We start from the raw sequence: 23,806 nt of genomic DNA, 5'->3' as shown, positions 1-23,806 counted from the left end.
TAGTGACGCAAGGATAGTTACGTTCCATCTTTCCTTTGTAATGAGATGCTTTTTGTCTTTTCCAGAGGGAAAGAAATACAAGTGGAGTAAGATACACATTAAAAATTCGTAAAAAAATACGATTTTGCTTCAAAGAGCTAAATTGTGTTGCTATGGTGATTAAAGTTTTGAAATGACATTAAAATCTCCCCTTACAAAGCTGTATCAAGTTGCTATAGCAACTGGAGTTAGCGAGTGGTTTAAAAGTGAGGATGCCACCTATAGGATTGCATTCATGTTTCCATTCCAGGTTACTGATCACAATCCAAATCTTGTACAGCACCAGTGAAGAAATTAATCACCAATTTCATGTTTCACACTGTTTTACTTTGTACTTGGCTAATTTTTTTGTAAATAGAAGGTTATTCACGATAGCTTCTTTCAGTCTTCATTACCACTTGTAATTTAAGACTAGTTTCTGCCACACTCTGAATAACACTTTACTTTGGTAGTAGGTCCATTGCAATCAGTAGGACTAACTGCATAGTAACAATCTATTCCAGTGGTTTTCAACCTTTTTTCATTTGCACAGCCCTAACAAAATTTCAAATGGAAATGTTTGGAAATCTTAGACAGTCTGCAGACCCCCAGAGGTCCATGGACAACAGGTTGCAGAATCTGTCCCTTAGCACATTTGCACTTGTTGAATATTTCCTTCGTCACCCTCCCCACCAGAAATCAACATGTATAATATTATAATCTAATATACTTTCTCTTTAGTTTCCTCTCTGTGCGAAGTCAACAGTAGAGATCAAGAATTTTGTTTTAAATTGTAAAGCAAATACTACCAGTTTGAAGCTTTTTGGAGATTTCTCAATTTCAAGCATTTTTTAGCTTTGGAGATTTATCAGTCCCTTCATTTTATTTATAAATTGATGGGATTTTTACTTACTGTGCACCTAAAGTCTCCACTGCAATGCTTCTTCATAGCAAAATAATGTAGGGTGAATACGTGGAAAGGTTTTTATGTTCATTTGTGGCGAAGTTCACAAGGGGGACTTAGGCACTGGAATGCACAGTATTTCAACACCTAACGTTTAGGTGCCTTGCTGCCTAGTGGAATTCACAACCCCAAGTTACGGATCCAGGCTCCCTATACAATGCATATGACAGTTAGTTACTGTCGTGGGGTGCTCTACTCACACCTGGGTAGAACCTACTCTGGTGATTCTGGGGATTAGATCTACCCAGTTCAGTGTCCCCTTTCTTCTCATTCCCCATTGAAGGTCTCCTCCTGCTCATAGGATCATGATACAGCTGCTTCATGACTTGGCCCTCCAGCCAGGTCACACTGCAGTTTCTCCTTCCAGGGGAGTCTTTCAAAGTCCTTCTGCATCAGCAGCATCGAGCAGTCTTCATGCCTACCACCCTGACTACATCATTCCTGCAATGACTCAGGCAGTCTTTCCCTTCATTGCCCCTAGCAATATCACTTAGCAGTGGATAGCAGGGGAACCCAGGTCTGCCCTCTACTCTGGGTTCCAGTCCAGGGCCCTACCGCAAGCTAAGTTCTGCAGCTACATCTACTTTACTGCTATCACCCTGGACTACTTCCTACCGTGTGTCTCTAAGCTTTTCATTCTCCAGTCTTCCTAGTCAGACCCCTTGCTGTTACGCCTATTAGATAAACCCTTCCTCCTAGGTTCCTCTACCTTTTCTCAGGGGTTCCTATCTTCCCTTCCTTCTACCTTAACTCAGGGATTGCAGGACCTCCTTGTCAACCTCCTCCTAGCCCTGGCCAAAGTAGCCATCTATAAGACCAGGGAGAGGAAGTTGGCTGAGTGGGTTTCCTGCAGCTGTGGGGCCTATTTCTGATCCTGCCTTCACTCACGTATCTGGCCAGAGTTCCTCTGGGCAGCATCCACTGGCTCCCTTGACACCTTCGAGGAGCAGTGGGCACTGTTCTGGGTTCTCTGCTCAGTGTCCCCCTCAGGTTCCCTTTGATTGACCCTTTAACCTTCACACCTGCCCCTGTTACATTTTTGGTTGCCCCCGTAATTATTTGAGTTCCTGGACCTTATTGATCCTTCCCTAAGGCTGGGAGAGGGTCCTTTAGCAATGGGCAGGTTTGTATCTGCCCACTTCCTAGAACCCAATAGGACCTTAACTCAGGGAGAGAGACTGCAAGCTTCCTCCCGCTGCTACCAGCCTCCTGGCTTTATAGAAGACCTGCCAGTTCTCTCACAGGTGCCCTAATTAGTGCCCTCCACATGGCCTAATTCAACTCTCTCAGGGCCAGTGTGGAGAGCACACCCCATCATAGGCACCTAAGAAAGGGATTCACAAAAGCCAGCATGCTGAGCACAGAACTGTCTACATTAGATAGCAGGAAATACCAAGGAGACCTAAGCCCACCCTCTCCCAGAGTTAAGCCCCTAACTCCAGGTCCAAGAGAGATGCGTATCACTGTTTGGGATTCATAGCTGTGAATCTTCTCCTGGAGTTAAGTGCTTAAGCCAGGTCAGCCCTATTCTCACAAGGGAATGAAGACAAGCCTCCTTTTATACTCAAAAGCCCAGAGGTTGCAGTGCTTACCCAAGAGGTGAGAAACATAGGTTCAAGTTCCTGCTCTAAATAAGGTAGATCAGCCATTTGAACCCAGGTTTCCTATCTCATAGTGGAGTGCCCTAACCTCAGGGTACAAGCATACAATCAGCTCTTCCTCTTGTCTTTTGTCCAGGTTAGGCAAGCTCTGAGCATGTGTGCCAGATAAGGTCCTGCAGGTAAGACAAGTAGGAAAATGCCAAGTTTGTGAATCCCTCTAGAGCTTAGGTATGAGTCAGGCACCAAGCAACTTAGTGGTGTCAGGACTTTAATAGCTGTGCACATGCCCACAAATGGAAATGTAGGCACATTGGGACTTTAGGTGCCAACAAGGTTAGGTGGCAGCTGAATGGTGGTTTTGTGAATTCCAGTGGTGCCTACATGTCGGACTTAGACTTAAGTCCCCCTTGTGAATCTAGTCCTTGATGTTTTAACACATACTTCTGAAGATCAGATGACATGAGAATCTATTTTAAACATTTTAACTGATAGTTTGATATGTTCTTCACCATATGTGACTTTGTGTTAAATATAGCACATTTACTATGTGTATAATTACATTATAGAATTATTTTTGAAATTGGCCAATAAATTAGCATGCTGGAACCACTGTTGAAAAATACATTATTCAAATACACTATTCTTCTTTAATGTAAATAGGCTAATAGTACTAATTGTATACATGGAGATATTTGTTGTCTGCTTTGCTGTAGGGAGATTCGGATTGGTAAATATTTGATACATTTCTTTAGAAGCCCAATAAAAAGGTTAAACAATAAACAGACTGTCAGTCAAGCAACTTAAAATGTTCACCCAAACTTCATCAGCAGTTAAAAACAGAATGTGAAGCTCAGTGTGTGCAAATAAAGTTAAAAGATGTATTTAAGGCTACATGCCTGCAAATTTCATAATGGTATACATTTTCAGTATGTCCATGACCACATTTAATTGCTATTAGCTATATCTAATAGCAATTTAGGCAGAGCAATGATTTGATGGAAGGTTTTTTATCCTAAAATAGCACCATCAAAATTGTTATGTAGACAATTCAAATTAAATATATCCATGTCATGACTATCTAAAATAGATTATACTGATCATTTTACTATAGAAAATGATTCCTCAATGATTTTGTTTGAAGGGAGCCTGTGAAGTTTTTAGTTTGATAACAATAGCCAAATTGTAATAGTACTGTTGAATTTAAATAAACTAATTCAAATTCTTTTTAAAATTGTAGGTCTTTATTGCAATTACATTATGTAAACCTTTTCATTACATTCTAGAAGTGTTTTATCAACTAATCACTATGATATAGACATGATGATATAGAAAGCAACTAATCACTATGATATAGACATGATGACGAATATAACTACATTGACTAGTATTGTAACTGTATTGCATTAAATAACTTAGTGTTTTCAAATTAAGTACATTTAATTATCCAGACATTAAAATACCAGTAAGCATTAGATCTTTTCTCATTACAAGACCATAACTTTTTAAAATGACTGCTACTTCTATAGGCAGGATGAAAATGTCAGTACAGTATGGTAACACACTCTTTCTTTCCCTACATTTTATGGTAGCAAACAAACAAACACAAAAAACCCTTAGCAGAAGTGTGAAAATATATATTCTGGTTTCAAATATGTAACATCTAAGTGAATTCTTTCCGCTATTCTATTCTCTTAAAGTTTATTAAAGTGTTTCCTTTTCATTTGTGCATTCTTTTTTATAATACATCAATGTATAGAGACAAAGGGTTTGAGTCCCCTCTTCATTACACTCATGCAGAGTGAGTGTAAAACTCATTGGTAGTGTTTTGCACAGGTGGTAAATGACTGCACAAGGGAGTAAGCAGTCCAGCTCCATCTTTCTCTAGTTTATCCTATCTGACTTCTTTTTTATATCTAGTAGTGTTCAGTTCTCTGTTACACAGCTTTTCAACAGAGACTTAAGTTATTTTTTTTCCTGAATGATAATAAATTGGCAATCCTTTTATTGAGTAGTCCCTTAATTGCTGGGTGGTGCCAGTGATTTCAGTGGGATTACTTGTGGAGTAAGGTGCTATTCAGTGTGAGAAAGCATGGCAGAATCAGGCTCAGAATGAGGGCTCATTTGTGCCTTGTAGGCCCAGCACATAGCAAGGGTCAGGGTAGAGTCACACTGTTCTGGAGGGAGCACTGAGAGGCATTCTGCATCAGGTCAGCACAAAGCCTCCTAGAGATGCCTGGCGCACACATGGAGCCATGCTGTTACACCTTTATGGGATGCGTATTACCTCCTGCATACCCATCTAGCAATGCATGCTGAGGTGGACCCATGGCCCCACCTCCTCCCTGCCCATCTCTGCTCTCGTTATGGTGTCATTAGCCTCCAGAGGAATAGGGAGGGGTCCTCCTGAGCCCAGCTATTCCTGGCCTTTATGCAGGCTATGCAGGTATGGAGAGACTCCTTTCACCCTCTTGCCTTCACTGAAAACAAGGGTCAGTCACAGTCTGACCCTGGTAACTAACGGGAGAGCGAAGCCTTAGAGCTCACATATACAACATCCTTTATGTTCCAGTTGACTTATTCTGGGCCAACCGTATATTCCTTAATGAGGGCCAGATTCTGCCTGGCCTTTATCCAGGTGTGAAATGTGTGCAGGGAACTTCCCCCCCTTCCCACCTCTTTGCCTGGCCTGCATAAAAGCCAGGCAGAATTACAGACCCTGCGCTGAGGGAAACACAGGGACTGCTCCTTACACACTCGCCAAGGGAGACACAATGTCATTGTTCTCCTCCCTCTCATGCATCTGCCAGCAGAGCTCACTGGCCATGTGAGTGAAAGTAAGCTGTGCACCTGGGAGCTCCAGCAGGTTCTGCTTGCCTGAGGCAGAATGCCTCCCAATACTCCCCTTAGAGTTCTGTAGCTCTGCACAGCTCCTTGTTAAGCACTGTGCCTACAAGGCAAAAATCAAACCTTGGGTAAAAGGTACATGACTGGCCCTGTAGATTTCCTTTTATGTCTTTTACTCTTTTTAAAAGCCTAATCTTACTGCACTGTCCTGAATGGCCCACAAGTGACCTACTCTGAATGCCCAGATTGCTGTCAGTAGAATGCTTATTGCTTATGGTTGAATAACCAAATATTAGCAAAAAGAAAAGGAGTACTTGTGGCACCTTAGAGACTAACACATTTATCTGAGCATAAGCTTTTGTGAGCTACAGCTCACTTCATTGGATGCATGCTGTGGAAAATACAGTGGGGAGATTTATATACACAGAGAACATGAAACAATGGGTGTTAACATAAACAGGGTAACAAGAGTGATCAGGTAAGGTGAGCTATTATCAGCAGGAGAGCATGGGGGGGTGATTCTTGTCAACTGCTGGAAATGGCCCACCTTGATTATCACTACAAAAGGTCCGCCCCCGCTGTCCTGCTGGTAATAGCTCACCTTACCTGATCACTCTTGTTACAGTGTGTATGGTAACACCCATTGTTTCATGTTCTCTGTGTATATAAATCTCCCCACTGTATTTTCCATAGCATGCATCCGATGAAGTGAGCTGTAGCTCACGAAAACTTATGTTCAAATAAATTTGTAAGTCTCTAAGGTGCCACAAGTACTCCTTTCCTTTTTGCGGATACAGACTAACACGGCTGCTACTCTGAAACCTAATCAAATATTGAATCTATTTTTCCTAATAGTCATTTAAATTTTTGGTAGCTTTATAAGAAAACTCTCCATTCTAATTTCTGATTGTCTGCTGCCTATTTGTAAGTAAGGTTTCTTCAATCATTAGACTATTAGACTTTCAGAGAGATTTTCTATTCAGCAATTAAAAAAAATCCTTCAAACAAATGGTCAGGTGATGTGTTCTTAGCTTACTGGCAAGTGTCAGCAGAATTTATTTCTCAGTTGATTTTGGTCCTTTCCAACTTGTGAACACATATTTCTCCTATGTTTCATTCTGGAGCAAAGCCAGCATGGCTCTGATTAATTTACTTTCGATGCTCTGATCACAGGTCTGTAAGCCAGGAGTTCTGACCCCAGCTCCAATGCTAAATTACGTTGTGGACTTAAATTTTCAGTACTTTAGTTTTGCCATTTGAAAAATGAGCAGAACAAATTATACTTACCTATTTTATAAAACATGTTGAGACATCGGAGCTGCTATTACATTTTAGGCAGCCACTTGACAGTAGCCATGTCAGGGAGAGTATGGGTCCCTCTTCTATTGTATTAAGGGGGTGGAGAGGCCCTGCTGTGTGGCCAGGACATCTGAGCTCTCCATCTCCTGTGCAGGCATAAGTGATGCAGAGGGCTTTGTGCCAGCCCTCTGCACCATGCTTGAATTTGATTCACAAGTTTTGTCCAATCCTGAAGTTTTGCATAGATTCCTCTCACAGCAAAGTGTTATGCTCGTGCATGCACATATTGCAGCCAATTTTGCATGGCATATGACACTGTCATGCACACGCCCATAGCTGAAAATAGGCAGGTGGAAGGAGATCTTACTGTCCTAACATAATTTTTCATCACCATTGGCAGCACCACTGAGTGTAAATAACCTCAGCTTGTAAGGCAAGCTTATATTCCTTACTGCTTAAGCCAAAAGCTCCACACAGCTACCTTCCTCTCTGAACCTTCTGTGAAGACATGAACAGCCGCAGTTTTACCACCCTGCAGAAGCTTCAGCATGACTGAATTCTCAGACCATTATCCATACACAGTGCCTGATTCTCATTTATGCTACGTCCCCTTCACACTGATTTGGAAATGTAAAAAGGCATTAAAGTGCATACATCTGTACTCTATTTATTATTTATACTATAGCCCTCTGTACCCTGCCAGAGACATATAAAGGGGTCCTAGCATAAATAAGAATCAGGCACACAGGGATCTCAAGTTAAATTGCATTAGAAAATCAATTTTGAAGAAATCCAGAATTAGGGCTCAAAGTGTTGGAAGTGCTGAATCAAAGCAAACAACATTCAAGAGGCAATCTGGTGGCTCAGTGAGCACATTTTCAAACATTGCACTGCACCATACAGAAGCCAATGAGTTGGCCTCCACAGGAGTGAGCTATGAGTATAATAACTTGGCAAGTAATTCTACAGATAACCTAGACTGTCTGAAGGTTAGGGAGGAAAAAGTCATCAGATTATCCCATCTAACATAATCTAATTGCGCTCTACTTGACTGGCATATCCTTGAGAACATCGGACCATATTCTCAAGGGTCACAATTCATCCCTGTTCATAACGCCGGTTCAAAAGACCTATGCATGCATCACTTAAATGCCACTTTGCCCTATTTTGAGGGCTTAAGTGGGACTTGGGGACAGTCCTTATGCTGGCCTTTTGCACGGCAGTGTCCTACACTCTGTGGCCTGGTCTACACTGGGGGGCGGGGGGGAATCGATCTAAGATACACAACTTCAGCTACGAGAATAGTGTAGCTGAAGTCGATGTATCTTAGATCGACTTAGAATCACTTACTTCACGTCCTCGTGGCGTGGGATCGACGGCCGCTGCTCCCCTGTCGACTCTGTTTCTGCCTCTCGCCCTGGTGGAGTTCCAGAGTCGACAGCAGAGTGATCAGGGATCGATTTATCACGTCTATAGTAGCTATGATAAATTGATCCCCGATAGATTGACATGGCCTTAATGCCCATGCAGACTTATTGCAGCATAAGCTGCAGTTGGATATAAGCAGTCCCAAAGGGCAGTTGTTCTAAATGGACTTGTATCCTGCCCTCACCTATCTCCACACAACAATATTATGTATAGATTTCCTGGAGTGGTTATTGTGAAACATTTGTTTGAAGTATTTAATGAGGTAAGAGGAAATCAATTTTCTGCACGATATCTTTGAATGATAGCACACATCCAGCAATAATTCCATTAAATGTTTTCTAAATTCATGTTAGCTCCAGTGAATTACAACAATAAACAATGTATCTACTTTAGTGTGATGAGACCAGGAATGTTCACATAGTTCCACAGACACCAGACAAGGTGAAAAGCAACAGTCAAACCAAAATGTAGTTTTGATGAAAATCACCGATATCATGTTTTCCCAAAACTCTGCAATTACATACTTGAGGTTTGTACTGACATCTTTTTGCAAAAGGATCAGATTTTCAGGTAAATACTCCCAGGCCTGGAGTAGAGTAAAAACAAAACTAAAGTATATATGTATACATTTCAAAATGCATGTAATAAGGCAGAAGAAGCAGCAAGCATTATAAAGCTTTTCTCACTGAGCTGAAATGTCAGACTGCTTGCCTTCACTGCTACCTGACTAACTGCAGTTTGAAGCTGGCATGAAAGTGCTGTGTTTAGTTTTGTTTCTTCAGGATGGTCTGTTGTAGCAGGATTTGGTGCATCTGATAATGTGATGATTTTATCAATGTGCTAAGTGGACATATGGAAGCTGTTTTATCAATCTGTTGCTCCCAATAAAGATTAAAGGGCTAGATCCTCAGTTGATGTGACTCAGTATAACTTCATGGACTTAAATGGGGCTACAATGATTTATACCACCTGAGTACCTGGTCCATTTAGTTTTATAATTCCAAGCAATGTTTTCTGCTTCCTGTGTCTAGTTATGTACAGGGGTTTGCTCATCTGGATGGGAATTTTGCCAGCATATGGTCACAGCTTGCATTCATCTGGGGTAAAGAACACTAGAGACTCCACTTGGAGCCCATCAATATAATCTAACAGGTGACTAGAAAGGTCTTTTCTAAATGGTCATTGTGAAATAATTTTGACCCTAAATTTAGTATTTTAGTTTAGAGAAAAAAAGCCAGCATGTTTTAAACAAAACTTAGTTTTAACAGTAATGCTTTCAAAAAATTTTTAAAAAATCAATGAGAGTATTGCTTAGAGTATCTTTGCAACCCAAATTTTGCATGGTTGTGCTAATGCATGACAACCAGAAATTGAAACTGACTATCCTGATTCCATTGTCCAAGACAAATGGAGTGCACAAAATAAGCAGCACAAATAATTTCATCTGAGAAATTATGAATTATATTATATATATTAACCATGTCTTTTCATTATGCAAAACTATGCCTCTTTCTATCCATTGTTGGCACTAGGCTAGATCCTGAGCCCCTGCTCTGGCTGATTTGTCCTGGTCTGAAAAGCCAATTTACGCAATTAGCTGGGGAGTCCCTTGACACAGGGGCATCCCTGGGTTGTGTAGAACTGACACAAATAGCTCCTACACCACCTCCCACCCAGCCCATTGAATGGGAGCATGTTAGAGGTGTGATGATAAGTGGCTGAATGCTGCTGTGCTCCAGGGATCCCCGCTGGTGCAACATTACTCAGGGACCATAGCCAGCCTGAGGCTGCTCTGGATTATTCTAAGGTCTGGAACAGTGTAGACCCAGACATGAGACCAGACAGCTGCAAGCAGCTCCTTTGAGGTCTCTGCCTCAGGTGTGCCGAGCCCCAGGGCATACTGGAATCCGGACAGCTGAGAATCTGGGCTGCTGTATATACAGCCTGTCTGGAAATTGAGACTAGGACTAGAAATTGAACTTCGGTCTCCCACATGATAGTGCACAATGTTACTGAAAGGCCACTGGGCCAGCCAAATACATGGTTTAAAGAGTATTAATATTAATATAGAATGTGCAATATTTAATATGTTAACTTAATAGTTAAGTACATTTACATAGGCTAAAAGGACAAGACATGGTTTAAAAGGGAACTTTTATCTAAGAAATGTTTTAAAAAGGAAATTTAAGTACCAGAGCCATCATATATGAATACTTAACTCAGCTAGAATATTTTATTTTCAAAGTACTATACCAACATTAAATTATTCTTCACAACCCCCTGCAAAGTAGGTGTTATTTTTATTTTACAGACGGAGAAACTGAGACAGAGAGAAGATAGATCAACATTTTCAAAGCACCCTGAATTTTTGGGCACCCAACTTGAGAGTTGGAGTTCTGGAAGCTCAGCACTTCTGAAAACCAGGCCCCAAGCTGTCTCAAATTGGACATCTAAAACTGAGAGCCCACTTTTGAAAATCAGGACCTAAAGGCCTACAGTCATGCAACGGCTGGTCCTGTGCCACTGAAATCAATGGATGCAGGCTCAGGCTCAAAGTGAATAGTGCCAGTGCTGGGATCAGATTTTAGAGTAACAGCCGTGTTAGTCTGTATTCGCAAAAAAAGAAAAGGAGTACTTGTGGCACCTTAGAGACTAACACATTTATTTGAGCATGAGCTTTCATGAGCTACAGCGCACTTCATCGGGTGCATTTGTTGGTCTCTAAGTTGCCACTAGTACTCCTTTTCTTAGTGCTGGGATCAGAACTCAAGAGTTCCTGATTGCTATCCCATGCTCCCTTCTAGATCATGATGCCTTTCTAAGGAGGGTGTGCCAGCTTACTAACTGGTCACATGTTTAACAATATATCTAACAACCGTTTTAACAATATCAATGATATTGTTTAAAAATAGCAGTCTCTTTGATCCTGAAGAAAATTCAAAGGATTTTAAGAGTTTACTGGCATGATACTTGATTATTCCCTTTTGACTTTGCTACTGATTTCTCTGATCTAATGCATGTTGGAACATTTGGATTTCAAGGTGAAGCTCTGAGTTCACTGTGTGCTTTAAGTGATGTTACCATTTTTACTTGTCACAAATCTACAAAGGTTGGAACTTGTCTGGTATTTGATCACAATGGAAAAATTACTCAGAAAACTCCTTACCCATGACAACAGGGAACAACTGTTAGCATGCAGCAATTGTTTTATACCCTGGCAGTGCAGCACAAGGAATTTCAACGAAATATTAAAAAGGAATATGCAAAAATGGTCCAAATATTACAAGCATTCTATATCATTTCAATGGGAGTGTGAATTAACTGCACCAATCAGGTTGGCTAAGGAAAAAAACACTCAGTGATGTGTATTACTGGAAGCTGTAGTCTAAAGGAAAACATTGGAGCAATATTTGGGCAAAAACAGTTGCAAAGCCTCATTCCCTTTGTTCAGCTACCGCCTAGTGAAGCTGTTTGTGAAGAATTTTTTTTAATTTTTTTGGTGGGGTGCGGGAGAGATAGCTCAGTGGTTTGAGCATTGGCCTGCTAAACCCAGGGTTATGAGTTCGATCCTTGAGGGGGCCATTTAGGGATCTGGGGCAAAAATTGGGGATTGGTCCTGCTTTGAGCAAGGGGTTGGACTAGATGACCTCCTGAGGTCCCTTTGAACCCTGATATTCTATGATTCTATACTCTGAATTTATCCTTGATGTTACTCCACTGAAATCAATGGAGTTTCACCAGGGATGAGTTTGGAACACTGATTTCCAAATGCTGGTCTCCCCTCATAGTTCAACTAGTTCAAAATATTAGGTGCCAACGTTCTTCTCCTCCTTTTCTGCATTTTCTTTGGTGAGCACCCCCAGAAATGAATGAGCTCTTGTGTCATTATGCACTTTAATAGCTCTCCGGCTGTTGAACTCACATTAGGTGGCTCCAGCCAATTAATTTTCTATTACTAGGCAACCTTACTGTATATTAGTTACTGCGTGTATATCAGCAATGAAGGGATCATAATTACTATGCTTATCACTTGGTCTAGTTACTGCTGGATCATAAACCCAAACCCCGAGTAGAACTCTGTATACTTTGTTCCTATGGAGTCCAGATCAATCTCCATTCTCTATCTTCTATATTTGCTTTGCTGTTTCATTCTCCTGAAATTTTCTCCCTTGTCTGCTTCTGTTACAGTTTCTCTCATACTCCCCAATTATTTGCCTCTCATAGGCACAATAATTCCTCCAGCTTCTGCTGTCTCCCCAATTTGCCAGGCTGCTCTCTACTGCTGATTTGTTTGCTTGATTAAATTTTTAATATTTGTTTGAGGACACACGTAATCTTTCAAGTTGACAACCACCAAACAAATAGGGAGGGGAAAAACAGTCTTGCATTTTCTTTCTATAACTAATTACCCCTTTGTCTCTCTTCAGCCTCTTTCCTGATACTTACCCTTGTTTCTTTGTCCAACTTGAGAACTTCTCCCTTCTTTGACCTCCCCACCATCTGTCACAGATCATTTGGATGTCAGCATTTTTTCTCTCTTTTATTGGAGGGACATCTTTGCAAACATGTTTTCTTGCTTTTCTGGAATCTTCAATTGCTTTTCAACATTCAAGAAAGAGGCAGAGAACTGTACAAAAGATCTATCACCAACTAATATCATGTAGCAGTTTGTTGTTATGACATTCTAGAGTGACATAGGGTGGCATTAGCAAAGGCAGTCAGCATTGGCCTCAGTCTGCTGCTATTGTACTTACTGGGAGTTTTACCATTGACCTCGATGGTAACAGATGTATCCCATGCCTGTGCCTATGCAGAAGCCTGAATCTCCAGTGTTTCATACAACACTTTGAAAATTCCCATTCTCACAACAGGTATCAGTAACAAGTGCAGCTGAGCCAGTGCTGAACACACATCTAGACACGGACAAACTCAGTCCAGCGTTATTACTGTTTCTGTACCACTGTAGATTCATTGTCAGCAAAAGGTAATATTCAAGGCTTAGGCCTGGTCTATACTTGGGATTCAACCATTGGAAGCCAACAACTAGTGAGGCTGCATCATTGCAAACCCAAGCCATAGACACGGAGACATGTGATTTGTATAAACTGAGGTTAATCCTGCTTGAAACTGTAGTTTTCCTTGCCTACATTTGGGCTTTGCACCAGAACTGCAATGCTGGTTGCTGGCCACTAATGGCTGATTCAGAGTGTAGTGAGGCCTTATTGGAAATCCTCCAACCAGAGTGGGAGGGAACACCCTTTGTGACCAGGTAGGCAGAGCCAGACCAGACTTTCCCCTCCTGCCAGAATTGGGAAGGTGGAACAGGAAGTATAAAAGGCGTAGCTTCCACCTCCATGGGGCTGAGACAGTGAGGGACACAGATGCATCCTGCTTGCTGCTGAACCAAGGGGCGTCCTCCTCCTGGAGGAGCCTATGTCTGCAGGGGAGCTGCCAGGACTGCCGTTGCTGCCTACCCTGAGGAGGCTGAGGACACCCACAGAGCCAAGGTACCGAATGCAGGGATAGTAGGAAGTAGCCCAGAAACAGCCAACTCCAGTCTCACTGTGTTGCTGCCTGAATTTAGGTCAGCGTGCTGTGCCTGGATTCCCCACTGACCCAGTGGCAGAGTCTGCTATTGTTATGGTCCTGGGCTGGGATCCAGTGGAGTAGGGTGGGCCCAGATCCTGCTGTCCCCTGCTGCTGCCAACCCCACCCACAGGGTACTAGCTTCCCCACCATAGGCCAAAGGCCTGCATTTGTTTATCATCTGCCAGAGCTAGGATGACAGATTGTGTGTGGTGCTCTTCCCTGTCTGAAGGCCTGAGCTTATAGAGTACTTAGCAGCTCTGCCCTGCCTGGGGGCTAGAGCACTACAGACTGCTCATTAGCTCTGCCCTGCCTGAGGGCCAGAGCCTATAGACTAGTGGTGGCCAAACCATAGCTTATGAGCCACATTTGGCTCTTTTACAGTTAAAGTGAGGGTCCCAGAGGCCACCCCCACACATCTCCATTCTTTGCGTACCAGACTTGGGGGTAGGGGAGAGCTCGGGGGGGGGTGTCTGTCCTGTGGTGGGGTAGTGGCGCTAGGGACTTCTGCCAGATACAGCTGGTGCCTGCTGAGCATGGGGGTGCAGAATTTAAAGGTTTTGCACCCCCCCCCAACAACTTGAGTCACACACTCCCAGGCATACCCCCTCCCTCTTTCCCTCAACAGTCCCTCCCTTCAGCTCCCAGGTATTAGCTTTGCATGGAGAGGCAGAGGCAAACAGCTGGGAGCTGCAGGGAGGGGCTTCTGCTTTAGTTCCTTGGGGAGAGGCAGCTGCAAAAGCAGTGGCTCTTCTTACAGCAATCAGCTGTTTGCCACAGCCTCTACCCAAGGTGAAGATCCCAGCTTGCTGTGCAGGGAGGGGGGCCTGGTGGCAATACATGATCGAGTGGTTTCCTTGAGGACCTGCTCCATGATTTTTCCAGGGTCTGAGGTGAGACAGACTGGTCTAGTTCCCTGGATTCTCCTTCCCTTTTTTAAAGATGGGACTCTATTTGCCTTTTTCCAATGATCTTGGACCTCCCCCGATCTCCATGAGTTTTCAAAGATAATGGCTCTGCCATCACATCAGCCAACTCCCTCAGCACCCTCAGATGCATTGTATCCAGCCCCATAGACTTGTGCATGCCCAGCTTTTCTAAATAGTCCTTAACCTGTTCTTTCACCATGGAGGGCAGCTCACCTCCTCCCTGTACTGTGCTGCCCAGTGCAGCAGTCTGGGAGCTGCCCTTGTCTATGATGACTGAGGCAAAAATAGCATTGAGTACTTCAGCTTTTTCCACATCATCTGTCACTAGGTTCCCTCCCCCATTCAATAAGGGTCCTACACTTTCCCTGACAACCTTCTTGTTGCTAACATACCTGTAGAAACCCTTCTTGTTACTTTTCACATCCCTTGCTGGCTGCAACTCCAATTGTGCTTTGGCCTTCCTGCATTCTCGAGCAGTATTTTTATACTCCTCCCTAGGCATCTGTTGAAGTTTCCACTTCTTGTAAGCTTCCTTTTTGTGTTTAAACTCACTGAAGATTTCTCTGTTAAGCCAGACTGGTTGCCTGCCATATTTGCTATTCTTTCTGCACATCGGGATGTATTGTTCCTGTGCCCTCTGTAAGGCTTCTTTAAAATACAGCCAGCTCTCCTAGACTCCTTTCCCCCTCATATTAGCCTCCCAGGGTATCCTGCCCATCAGTTTTCTGAGGGAGTCAAAGTCTGCTTTTCTGAAGTCCAGGGTCTGTATTCTGCAGCTCTCCTTTCTTCCTTTTGTCAGGATCCTGAACTCTACCATCTCATGGTCACTGCTACCCAGGTTGCTACCAACTTCTACCCTGTTTGTGAGCAGCAGGTCAAGAGAAACATGGTCCCTAGTTGGTTCCTTCCGCACTTGCACCAGGAAGTTGTCCCCAACACTCTCCAAAACTTCCTGGATTGTCTGTGCACTACTGTATTGCTCTCCCAGCCGATGTTAGGGTAATTGAAGTCCCCCATGAGAACCAGGGCCTGTGATCTGGAAACTTCAGTTAGTTGTCCGAAGAAAGCCTCGTCTACCTCATCCTCCTGGTCTGGTGGGCTATAGCAGATGCCCACCACGACATCACCCTTGTTGCACTCGCCTCTACATTTAACTCAAAGACTCTCAATGGAGTTTTCTCCAGTTTCATACTGGAGCTCTGAGTAATCATACCACTCTCTTACATCCAGTGCAACTCCTCCACCTTTTCTCATCGCCTGTCCTTCCTGAAGAGTTTATATCCATCCATGACAGTGCTCCAGTCATGTGAGTTACCCCACCAAGTCTCTGTTATTCAAATCACATCATAGTTCCTTGACTGTGCCAGGACTTCCAATTCTTCCTGATTGTTTCCCAGGCTTCTTGAGTTCATGTACAGGCACCTAAGATAACTGATTGCCCTACTTTCTCGGTATGAATCAGGAGGCCTCCCCCATTGCACCCTCCTCCTTGGGTTTCCTCCTGGTATCTTCAGCCACATGGTGTGTGCATGCCAGGGCTTGGGGCTTCAGCAGGAGCAGGGCAGGTGCCTCCCATGGGGCTGAAGCCCCTAGATCCCCTTCCCCACAGGGCTGAAACCCTGAGCCCCGGGCAGGCACCTCCCATGTGGCTGAAGCCTTGAGGCCCCCCTCCCTGCAGGGCTGAAGCCCTAAACCCCAGCAGGAGCCTCCCATGGGCCTGAAGTCCTGGGACCCTCCACCCTGCAGAGCTGAAGCCCTGAATCCCAGCAGCAGTCTTGCAGCTCTCAAACTTCTGAAGATTGTCGCATGTGACTTGGAGGGTCAGAAGTTTGGCCACTTACTGTTTGGGGTTCCACCTCATTAAGACAGTCGGGATGCTAACACCTGGTTTCCTAATTCCCCTGATACTAGGCAGTGATCCTGGCAACATAGAGAGGTGGTGTGGCCTCCCTCCGATCCAGAGAGGGAGGGATCACTGCAACACCATTACACAGGGCTCATCCAAAGTATAGACAAGGCCTTATCCACAGCTCCAGACTCTAGTAGATCTTAGATATAAAAAGTTGTGTTCAATGTTCATAGTCAGAAAAGGTTTTAAACAATAGGAAGTGTTGTAAACTAAAGGACGAGTGCATAACAACTCCCCTGCACACTTATGAAAAATACAAACAAACCTATTAATCCTTTAATTTTATATTTTGGCTTGATATAACTAATCCCGTAATGAAAAGCTATTACTCACTGGTTTTCATATTGTTTCAATTAATCAGAATGTAGAATCATCCAGAAAATTGATTTTACTGAACCCATTACAAATAGTCGGAAGAGGAATGCATCACCAAATTGTTTTTAAGTTCAGGGGTGAAATGTTTGAAAGTGTTCATCATTGACGTACTTCTGCTCCCACTGAAGTCAATAGATAAGCTAATGCTATGCGCTTTAGAAAATCCCACCTGTCATAAATATAAAGGGAAGGGTAAACCCTTTAAAATCCCTCCTGGCCAGAGGAAAAATCCTCTCACTTGTAAAGGGTTAAGAAGCTAAAGGTAACCTCGCTGGCACCTGACCAAAATGACCAATGAGGAGACAAGATACTTTCAAAAGCTGGGAGGAGGGAGAAAAACAAAGGGTCTGTGTCTGTCTGTATGCTGCTTTTGCCGGGGATAGAACAGGAATGGAGTCTTAGAACTTTTAGTAAGTAATCTAGCTAGGTATGTGATAGATTATGATTTCTTTAAATGGCTGAGAAAAGAGTTGTGCTGAATAGAATGACTATTCCTGTCTGTGTGCCTTTTTTGTAACTTAAGGTTTTGCCTAGAGGGATTCTCTGTGTTTTGAATCTCATTACCCTGTAAGGTATCTACCGTCCTGATTTTACAGAGGTGATCCCTTTACTTCTATTAAAAGTCTTCTTGTAAGAAAACTGAATGCTTTTTCATTGTTCTAAGATCCAAGGGTTTGGGTCTGTGGTCACCTATGCAAATTGGTAAGGATTTTTACCAAACCTTCCCCAGGAAGTGGGGTGCAAGGGTTGGGAGGATTTTGGGGGGGAAAGACATGTCAAAACTACGTTTCCCAGTAAACCCAGTTAAAATTTGGTGGTGGCAGTGGAAATCCAGGGGCAAAGGATAAAATTAATTTGTACCTTGGGGAAGTTTTAACCTAAGCTGGTAAAAGTAAGCTTAGGGGGTTTTCATGCAGGTCCCCACATCTGTACCCTAGAGTTCAGAGTGGGGAAGGAACCTTGACACCACCCTACATATTTTACTGGTATATTAGATGCATAACACTAACTGCAATTAATTATGGATCTGATTTTGCAAACACTTACTAATGCACATAGCACTTATTGCCATTTGTTGTCTCATTGACTTCAGTGGGACAGCATTACATCCAGTTGCAATGCTTGTAGGTTAAGCCTGATATTTGTAATATCAGGAAAAATAGAATAAAATGAAATCCATCTGCACTAAAATATACATGAAGGGCAGGAATAGCACCATCAGCACTGTGCAACAAATAAAAGATGTGGAGTAGACTAACAGACAAGAAAATGCAGTATGTCAACCTGGGTATCTATAAAGGTCATGTACTGCCATTACTCATGTTTAAAGGGCCACAGTCAGTTCTCCTTACTCATAGATCAAATAAACAGTAGTAATCTAGCTTTGAAGTGATTCTTCTAGTGAACATCAAACCTTCCTAAACTTGTGGCGAGTTGCATTATTCATCACAGCACCTTTTTTACATATACAAAATCCTGAGGGAATTTGTCTGAGTAAAAACAGAGTTAAGAACTTCCGGGTTCATCCAAGTACAATATGACAACTGAATGGAATCCTTCCAATTATTAAGTTGAAACAGCCATGAAATATTCAATCATCTCTCTACTTGGGCTGAGAGCATTATAAGAGCAAAGTGCTCAGCACTTAAGAGGGAAGAAGAAAGGAAGAGCGCCTTCGGCTAAGTCAACAGCAACCACTCTGGCTGTTTAAGGAGCAGTGAAGGAGTTTTAAAATGGAGAAAAATGAGTTCATTAGGCTTTGTTTGTGAACCAGAGGGTAACCCCAAGGAAAAATTATCTAGGAACTTATTTCTTTCTGATTTCAGCAATATCTTCTGGAAATAGAGAGCTCCATAAAACAGGATCATCTGTGCTGAAGCAGGGAAATAAAAATCCTGACGGGGAGATATTTCCAACTCCATTTCCAAACTGAGAACTAGTCACTTTAATTAGGGTGACCATATATTCCGTTTTGGCTCAGTCCATCCCTTTTTTAAGCCCTGTCCTGGCCATCCTGACTTCTGTGGAAGGAGTGGCCATTTGTCCTGTTTGCTCTTGGCACCTCAGTTCGTCAAAAGTAGGGTGCAGAGGAACGTGGGCTCTGTGTGTGGGGGGGGCGGGGGTAAGCAACAATGCCAGCCTCACTCTGAGTGGACGCAGGGCTCAGACAGGGGACTGGCAGGGCTCGAATGAGCAGCAACACCAGCCCCAGCCCGCACAGGGGCAAGCAGGGCTCGGGCAAGCAGCGATGCCAGCCTCAGCCCCAGCCCTGCATGGGGGGCAGGCAGGGCTCAGATGAGCAGCTCAGGCCAGCCCTGAATGGGGGACTGGGTGGGGAGTCTGTCCAGCCTGGCACAGGAGGTGGGGAGGGGCACTTGGGCTCCCACATGGTGTCCCATTTTCCCTCTGGGAAATATGGTCATTCTAATTTATAACACTGTCATTCCTGCAACTCCTAATCTGTCCTGTTCACCCAGTTGGAATTCCACCCTTTGGATATCTGACACCTTCCCTTTCATTGCTTACACTATGTAACAAGACAATTGCTGACAATACAAATTCTTTATCTTTAAAAAGAAACAAAAACAAAAGATTAAAGGCCAACTTGTGGCCTGCCTAGTCAGGCATGAGGGAGCAGCACTGTGGGATGGGAAATAGATTCCTCAGAGCAGCTATGCTCCCCCACTTTGTGTTAGTAGGCAGGAGGAGGTTGAACTGGGTAGAGACTAGGGGGAGCCTTGGCTCTGCCCCTGAGCTTACCAGATAGAGAACACCTCCTGGTCTAGACCCAGTAGAGTTTACTTCTGCTTTGAAACAGCAGGGGAACAGGAGGGTAATTGGGGATCAGTCTCCCTTCTGAGCTGTTCCTGGGGCAGCATAACCACATGCTTCCCATTACTCTGAGCAGAAAGAAAGTCACAATCTAGCCCTTATTAATTATGTCACTAACCACTTTTCAAAAGAGAAAGTGGAGTCAAAACCAATTGAGTTTCATTTGCTCTCACATAAAAATCGTGAACACCCACAAACATCATACGTTTTCTGTGCATGACCCTGAACTGGCCCAGGTTCACTTGAAAGGTTCCTGAATTATGGCAGACCTTTCACCAAGCACAGTCTGAGGTCAAGGGCCTTGATCCAGCTCCCATTCTGTTGGCTTTAAGGGGCACTAAAGCAGGCATTTCACTTGAGCTAATAAAAAATAAAACTTACTATGCTCAAATAAATTTGTTAGTCTCTAAGGTGCCACAAGTACTCCTTTTCTTTTTACTAAAACTTTGAAATTTTCAAAATCTGTTTCACTCCATGGGATTTAAAAATGGAATTAGTTTTCTTTGAAAATTTGTTTGGAATTTCGTACTGATGGTTTTTGTTTGTTTTTTTTTCCTATCAAAATTGTTTTTTATTTAATTTCCAAATCTAAGATTTTGACTTTTGAGGATTAATGTGATTAAGCTGGTCCATCCAAATTGGCATTGAAAAGGCCTAGAACTGAAAATAGTAAATTTCACAGAAAATCAGTGTTTTTGCAAAAGTAGAAGCTTTTGCAAAAAATGGCCAAATTTTGTGGGGGAAAAACACTGTCAAAGATGTTTAACAAGCTCTGTATTTCACACAGCTCTGATAACATGATATACTGAGTCTGCAGATCTCTAATAACAGTCTTCATATTTTCATGATTTTTAGTATTTGATAGCATTTCATTTTCTTTGGGGTTCTGATTCCCGATCCTGCTTCTTAGTAAACATTCTTAAATTTAAATTGCTTTTGCAGAAGGTTCCTGATACTTGTAGCTGATTTACAAGAATGTTCAGTCTCTTAAGGGATTCTTTCAATCAAAAACAGATTCAAAACTTACTTTAATAAAAATAACAGCAATGGGATAAAGGTACATGTAGAAAACATTGCATTTTGATCCTCCAACCAGTATGTTAAAGTAGTGGCATGGTATAAAAGTAGCCATATTTAACAGTGCTGAAAAAAAAAATCGATAAATTCACCAGCATCAGCCCACAAATATTCAACTCTATGAACCTCAGTAAGCCTAGGATTATTGGTCAAGCAATATATTCCTTATTTATTTTGAACAGAACATTTGTCAGTGTTTTTTACCAGGGAATTTGTACAGATATTTACAACAGAAAAATAAGAAGGATGATCTTGTGATTAAGGCATTGGTTAACACTCAGGAAATCTGGGTTTCCTATGCTGCTTTATCATAGACTTCCTGAATGATCTTGGGCAAGACAGTGAGTGCCTCAGTTTTCCACCTATTAAATGGAGATAATAGTACTTCTCTACCTCACTGGAGTGTTGTGAGATTCCCAGACACTATGGTGTAGGGAAATTTGTAAGTACCTTGATAGATTTAGTCTTCTATATCATTTGAAAGCAGATGGTCATAGAAGGAAGGAAAGTAACTCTAGTCATTTCCCCTCTGTTTCCTCTGGTAAATATGGTCACTTTCCCTTTGTATCTGAGAGCCACAGAAAGGATAGGGTTAGCAATTTTTCTGGTGGCATCAAGAGGTGCTGCAGCAACAGGGATTTTGTAAAGTTGTAATATTAAAAAAAAAAAATCTCAGTTTCCCTGCCATCGAGCTGCTGGGTTTAAAGAAAGGGAATGTGAGCTAGTTCTTGATGGTGGTCTCACACACAGACAGCTGCTACCTGTGTCACTGAAACAATAGTAACAGTAATAGTAATAGAGCTCTCTTATGGAGGGACAGAGACAATATGCCTGGCAGGACCACAATGCTAACACAGAGCTAGAAAGACAGACTTTCCTTGGTAATATATATAACATTTCTTCAATGCCTAGGGACCAAACATAAAGCAGAATTTCCAGAAGCGATGGCACCAGGCAACAAGCATTTGATTGCAAAATTCTAGCACTTCCCTTGGCAGCAAATGAAATGGGTTTTAGGCTGACTGGCATTCAAAAGAATAGGTTTACACAATTGATGATGTCTGTGTTAAAAGTGTAATATAGTAAATATTACCCAATACTGACTATACCCTTCTTTTGTTCAAACCCTTGGAAATACACAAAATGACATAAAATAAATATTCCTAGCAATGTACAGTTGTTTGACAGGTTTCTAGCATGTTGCTTCCATCTAAATACTTTTAATTTGGATGGTGTTCAATAAACCAAAGAGATCTGAAAGCCATGAGAATATAACAAAATATGGATGATACCCTGTCATTAATATAAAGGGAAGGGTAAACACCTTTAAATCCCTCCTGGCCAGAGGAAAAACCCTTTCACCTGTAAAGGGTTAAGAAGTTAAGATAACCTCGCTGGAACCTGTCCAAAATGACCAATGAGGAGACAAGATACTTTCAAAGCTGGAGGGAGGGGGGGAAACAAAGGATTTTCTCTGTCTGTGTTGCTTTTGCCAGGACCAGAGCAGGAATGCAGGTCAGAACTCCTGTAAAAAGTCAGGTTTCAGAGTAACAGCCGTGTTAGTCTGTATTCGCAAAAAGAAAAGGAGTACTTGTGGCACCTTAGAGACTAACCAATTTATTTGAGCATGAGCTTTCGTGAGCTACAGCTCACTTCATCAGATGCATACCGTGGAAACTGCAGCAGACTTTATATATACACAGAGAATATGAAACAATACCTCCTCCCACCCCACTGTCCTGCTGGTAATAGCTTATCTAAAAGCCATTTCCAGCACAAATCCAGGTTTTCTCACCCTCCACCCCCCCACACAAATTCACTCTCCTGCTGGTGATAGCCCATCCAAAGTGACAACTCTTTACACAATGTGCATGATAATGAAGTTAGGCCATTTCCTGCACAAATCCAGGTTCTCTCACTCCCTCACCCCCATCCAAAAACCCACCCCCATACACACACAAACTCACTCTCCTGCTGGTAATAGCTCATCCAAACTGACCACTCTCCAAGTTTAAATCCAAGTTAAACCAGAACATCGGGGGGGGGGGGGGGGGTAGGAAAAAACAAGAGGAAATAGGCTACCTTGCATAATGACTTAGCCACTCCCAGTCTCTATTTAAGCCTAAATTAATAGTATCCAATTTGCAAATGAATTCCAATTCAGCAGTTTCTCGCTGGAGTCTGGATTTGAAGTTTTTTTGTTTTAAGATAGCGACCTTCATGTCTGTGATTGCGTGACCAGAGAGATTGAAGTGTTCTCCGACTGGTTTATGAATGTTATATGTTATATGTTGGATGGGCTATCACCAGCAGGAGAGTGAATTTGTGTGGGGGGGTGGAGGGTGAGAAAACCTGGATTTGTGCTGGAAATGGCTTTTAGATAAGCTATTACCAGCAGGACAGTGGAGTGGGAGGAGGTATTGTTTCATATTCTCTGTGTATATATAAAGTCTGCTGCAGTTTCCACGGTATGCATCTGATGAAGTGAGCTGTAGCTCACGAAAGCTCATGCTCAAATAAATTGGTTAGTCTCTAAGGTGCCACAAGTACTCCTTTTCTTTTTGTAAAAAGTCAGTAAGCAATCTAGTTAGAGAGGCGTTAAGAGTCTGTTTTGTTTAAATGGCTGATAAAATAAGTTGTGCTGAATGGAATGTAAATTCCTGTTTTTGTGTCTTAAGGTTTAACCTAGAGGGATTCGCTATGTTTTGAAAATGATTACCCTGTGAGCTATTTACCATCCTGATTTTACAGAGGTGATTCTTTTACTTTAATTAAAATTCTTCTTTTAAGAACCTGATTGTTTTTTCATTGTTCTTAAGATCCAAGGGTTTGGGTCTGTGTTCACCTATGCAAAATTGGTGAGGATTTTTGTCAAACCTTCCCCAGGAAAGGGGGTGTAGGGCTTGGTGGGATTTTGCGGGGAAAGACCTTTCCAAGTGGGCTT

At 42.5% G+C, this 23,806-nt stretch overlaps 1 protein-coding gene and 1 pseudogene across 1 annotated transcript in view; both read left to right on the top strand.

Moving 5' to 3' along the window:
• Positions 1-23,806, top strand: part of KCNK12 (potassium two pore domain channel subfamily K member 12) — a 59,898-nt gene that overhangs the window by 694 nt on the left and 35,398 nt on the right. The gene's annotated exons all lie outside the window — the stretch shown is intronic.
• Positions 11,138-11,686, top strand: LOC144261871 (mismatch repair endonuclease PMS2 pseudogene; annotated as a pseudogene).

The sequence above is a fragment of the Eretmochelys imbricata genome, chromosome 3 (genome assembly GCF_965152235.1).
Source record: "Eretmochelys imbricata isolate rEreImb1 chromosome 3, rEreImb1.hap1, whole genome shotgun sequence".
In the NCBI taxonomy this organism is placed as follows: Eukaryota; Metazoa; Chordata; order Testudines; family Cheloniidae; genus Eretmochelys; species Eretmochelys imbricata.
Note: the sequence above shows the minus strand (reverse complement) of the source record. Positions and strands in the feature narration are given on the sequence as shown.